This window comes from Tamandua tetradactyla, chromosome 24 (assembly GCF_023851605.1).
Source record: "Tamandua tetradactyla isolate mTamTet1 chromosome 24, mTamTet1.pri, whole genome shotgun sequence".
Lineage (NCBI taxonomy): Eukaryota > Metazoa > Chordata > Mammalia > Pilosa > Myrmecophagidae > Tamandua > Tamandua tetradactyla.
In genome coordinates, this window is record NC_135350.1 from 25,949,362 (window position 1) to 25,954,641 (window position 5,280).

Here is a 5,280-nt window from a genome sequence, read left to right on the forward strand (position 1 = left end):
GTTTACTTTATTTAAAATATATGAAAGAAATCATTTCAAATTACGCTAGATGTAATAAATATGGAACTTGCTTTGTTAGAAATCTACAGTATTCATTCAAGCAAAGGCTAAACTTCCAGTGCCACCTAGACAAAAATTAAAGATTTACAATAATCAGTTTCCTAAAAGTACTATTTTTAATACCTATAAGAGGTATATTTACTACCTAAAAGAGGAAACTCATTTTAGTGCTTTTGTTTCCATTCAAACATTTATACATTCCTTGTTTTCATAGAACCAGATGTTTCTGTTACTAGAAACATGTATCCAAAGTCTTTTTTGCTTCATGGGTAGACACCAGGAATTGAACCTGGGCCTCTGGCATGGCAGGTAAGAACTCTGCCACTGAGCCACTGTTGCCCACCCCCAAGTCTTTTATATCTTTTAAAACCAATTTAACATTCTAGCTCTTCAGAACAAGGACAGAGAAATCCAAAGAAATAACTCAGACCATCTGTCTTAAATTATTAAGAGATGATCGACTTTATGGCAAACCTTGTTTCAACTTATATGTGAAATGTTATGAACAGATTATTGAAAAAAATTCAGGTCCACATATCTAAGGTAAGTTCTCTTTACCTTAGAACTCTACAAATTCTCATGTGGAGCATCTGCTTTAGCAACCTTCCTGTGATATGGGTCTGGATGCCACCTTCAATGTCTGGCTTATACATTCTCTTTCAACTTGATTTGGTTTAATTTCTTCAGGAGTTAGTTATATCCAGCACATTGCTTGAACTATGTTCAGAAACACAGGAACATGCCTGGCAATAGTCTGATGTATGCAATTTATTTCTTAGAGCACTTTCAAGATTACATGAAGTTTGCACAGATGGTATTTTCCATATACTCACTCTCTCCCACACCAATGGGCAATTTCTCCTATTAATGTCATCTTGCATTAGTTTGATACATTTGAGAAATTCATTGCCAATATTGATACATTATCATTATTAACTAAAGTCTATGGAATATTTTGTGTTTCTTTTTTTGCTTTTTGCTTTGCACAGTTCTATGGGTTTTTTACAACTGCAATATTTCAGATGTTTTACCATCATGATATTGTACACAATAGTGTTACTGTCCTAAAAATGCACTGTGCAAATGAGAGGCATATGAAATGGGGAATATCAGCTGGATTTTTGAGTCTAGGAAACTTTCCTCCTTCTTACAATTGAATAATATTCCCTTGTCTTTATATACCATTTTTTATACTGGTGCAATGATGATGAATTCTTTTTATCTTTTATTTTTTTTTTTTATTGAGAAATCTTCACACACATACATTCTATATACATATCATGTACATATTTATTGTATGATACAATATCATCACATAGTTGTGTATTCATCACCATGATCACTTTTAGAACATTTGCATCACTCCACAAAAAGAAATAAAAAGAGAAAAGAAAAATCTCATACATTTCATACACCTCAACCCTCCCTCACTTTGACCAATAGTGTTTCCATCTACCCAATTTATTTTACCCTTTCTCCCTTATTACTTATTTTTTTTTAATGTTTAAAAATCAAATAGGTTTATTTCACTGCTAAATTAGGCTAAAACTGCCATGAGAGAACATATAAAATGTGGACGAAATAAAAATAACACAAGGATTTTTAAAAACCAATAATCTACTACATAGAGATTTTTTTTAAAGTAATTAATGCATAGATGCAGTGACCACTGAAAGTTAAAATTAACAACTACAGAGTCAACTACAACGTCTATTCAGTTGCAGCTAAAATATGAATTTCCTTGCTTTTAATAAATCCACAGCCCTTTCTTACTATGGGTTAGTCAACCAGATTAACTAAGGTTGATTTCTTTTAGCATTCTTTATGATAAATATTTTCCATTTCTGTTGTGGGCAATTTATTTTCACTGGTTTTATAAGCAATGTATTTAAATGTTTATGATATGTAATAAGAACCCAATATTAGAATCAAAAGTATCTCTAGATGGATTAATATGAAGAAGATTCATGAAATCTTAAATAAATAAATGATCCAATAGGCCTTACCTAAAGAAGTCTAAGGAAAACCACTCATATCTTTCCTAGTTATACCTAGAGTCAAGTTTGAAGGTTTAAAAAACTGACAACAAATTCTTAAATAGCAAATAACCATTTTACGCAGCAGGGCTTGGCAGATTTAGGGATTCATTTCTTTATCAGAAAATATCCTGAAATAAAATAGTATTTCTATTTTAAGTCCTTGTTAATTCAAGCTGTTCATTAAGATTGCATTTTACTAAAAGTTAATGGCAAGGTTTTACACTATATTTTAATTCCAATAATTAAAGTCTATATGAGCCAATGTGGGAAAGAAATCCCTGCCTCCCCAAACTGATTACATCTAGAAAGACAAAAAAGTACATGGAAATTATAAACTGAAAAGCACAAACTACACTATGGAAAACTGTCAGTTTAACCGGTAGGAAAACATATCTGATATTACAAAGTGGGTACAGTCATTTAACTATGACAATAAGTCCTCTTTCAGTTAATTTTTATATATAGTAATGCACGTGAACAAATGAGATTTTATTTAGTTGCAGGTCTGGAGTGAGAAAAAAGTAGGGGAAGAATCACAACATGTGACTGGGAAGTCAATACAACTTTGCAGACCAAACTGCATTAAAATTCATCTAATAGCTCTGAGAAACATTTCAGGGATGTTTATTCATTTTTTTTCCACTAAGAAATAATCCCACCATCATTTTTCTCCTTCAACACTTTTTTCTTTAATATAAAATAAGAAAATCATGGCTCAAGCCTGTATAAAAGAACAACAACCTACCATACCTTTATTAGAGTTGTTTTCACTTTCTTGTTTTTCTACCACAGGCTCTAAAGTAGGTTCTTTGGATTCGACTTTTTCCTCCACTTTTTCCCTTTCCTGCTCTAGCTCCAATCCTTCTCATGTTCTCTCATTTTTTGTAGTTCTTTTTCCTTTTCCTGTTGCTGTTCTAGTTCTTTTTCTTTTTCCTGCTTTCTTTCCTTTTCCATTAGTCTTTGTTTTTCCTGCTCCCTTTCCAGCTCTTTTTCCTTTTCCTGTTGTCTTTCCTTTTCTCTTTCCCTCTCCTTCTCCCTTTCCCGTTCTTGCTCTTTCTCAAGTTCTTTCTCATGCTCTCGTTCTTTTTCATGCTCCCTTTCCCTAATTTCCTCTGGAGATGGTTGTTTTTCCACAATGCCAAGCTTCTCATCCAATCGTTTCAGTTTCTCTGCACATGCTGCCTTTCTTTGTTCTTCCATTCTTCGTTCTTCCTCTTCACGTCGTTTACGAGCACGTTCCACTGCTGCAGAAACTTCTGATTGCTGTCTTCGTCTTTGCTTCCAGATTTCATCTTCATCAGGTACTTGCTGCTTGGCGGGAAAAGGACCTGGTCTTCCAGGTACTGCCTGTCGATCTGGAGGTGGATGCTGCTGTGCAAGCAATTTTGGAGGTGGTGGCAGGTGTGAAGATGGTCCACGTTCCTGATTAAATGGAGGTCCTTTCCCATAAGGACCTTTTACTACTGATGGCTGGGCAGGTATCTAAGAAGATGATTTAGTGCTGCAAACTTCATCTGCATCTTTTCGGTTTTCAGAGTTTTCAGAGGCTTTTGAAACTTGATCATCACTGCTAATCTCTTTGGGACTACTACTTCCTTGTTCATCATCATCACTGAAATTCAGTTGTTCTGTATAATCTACTTCCATCTGGGCACCTGCCCAACCTTCATCAGCTTCAGCATCTAAGTTATCAAATTTATCAAGCTCCTTCAGTTCTGATGCACTAAGGATGGAGGGGCATTCAGGCTCAGAGGCCCATGAAGGAGGTGGGCCTCTTCCTCCTGGGCCTTTGTTTGTTTCAGATAAAGAAGGTGGGAACCTCATGGGACCATGTAGAGGAGGATATGCCATTCTAGGATACTGTTGAAACATATAAGGAGGCATCATAGCTCTATACTGGGAAGCAAGTGCAGGTTGCTGTCCATTCAGTTTAGCCTGTGGTGGACCACAAGCTATCCTCTTTTCCACAACTTTGAGGATATCATTTTGTTCTGATGTTCCAGCTGTGTTCTCATCCTGGCCAGAGAGCTTTTCATCTTGATCAGATGGAGAAGGTGAGCCAACAGACTTTCCACCGTCTCTCCAACAAGCAACATTTGGTGGACGTAAACTGGGTCCAGGTCCATAGTTGTCATCATTTGCTTCCTTTTCTTTTTTTTCCTGATCTCCAGCTGCCTGGAGGCTGGGAAATTCTTGCTGAAAATGACTATTCACTTGGATTCCATCTCCTTGCCCACCTTGCTTGTTATTGGCCCATGATTTGGGAACAGGTGGTACTTCTGGGTGAGCTGCAACCCCAGGTTTTGGCTGTGCTGGAGGCACTTCTGGTGTTTTTTTTTTCTTCTTCATGCTGTTCTTGTTTTGATGCCCATCCAGTGCCATCTTTAGGTACAATGTTCACATTAGGATTGTTGCCTTTATTTTCTGCTTTGAGACTTGGAAGATTAGCTGGTGGAGGCATACGCCGTGAAATACCAACTTTTCCAAGACTTTGTAGTCCATGTCGAGCTGCAACTGTGGTCTTCTGAGTTTCTAATGATTTACCCTTGTAAGTATTAAATAAACTGAGTGTTGCATACTTTTTCCCATCCTTTGCTTTTGTGCTCTGGCCTGACTTCTCCGACATTTCGGTGGAAACTCATCGAGTCCAAAAACCTCCTGCCACTCCCCTTAAAACGTGTCGGCCAGGGTGAGTGTCAAGATGAGTCTATGCGCACTTCTAGGGTCTCCGTTGAGCTCCAATCAAGGCTTACTTATTTTTTTATCCATACTTTTTACTCATTTGTCCATACCCTGGATATAAGGAGCATCAGACACAAGGTTTTCACAATCACACAGTCACATTGTAGATGTTATATCTTTATACAATAGTTTTCAAGAATCAAGATTATTGGAATACAGCTCTACAGTTTCAGGTACTTCCCTCTAGTCAACCCAATACACCATAAACTAAAAATAGATATCTATATAATGCATGAGAATAATCCTCAGGATAACCTCTTGACTCTGAAATCTCTCAGCCACTGAAATGTTATTTTGTCTCATTTCCCTCTTTCCCCTTTTGGTTAAGAAGCCTTTCTCAGTCTCTTGATGTCAGGCCCCAGCTTATCCTGGGTTTTCTGCCCCATGTTGCCAGGGAGATTTACATCCCAGGAGTCAAGTCCCACATGGGGGGAGGGCT

At 37.0% G+C, this 5,280-nt stretch overlaps 1 pseudogene; it reads right to left on the bottom strand.

The window, feature by feature from the left end:
• Positions 1-2,933: 2,933 nt before the first annotated feature.
• On the bottom strand, positions 2,934-4,841 carry LOC143668131 (protein PRRC2C pseudogene; annotated as a pseudogene).
• Positions 4,842-5,280: the final 439 nt, after the last annotated feature.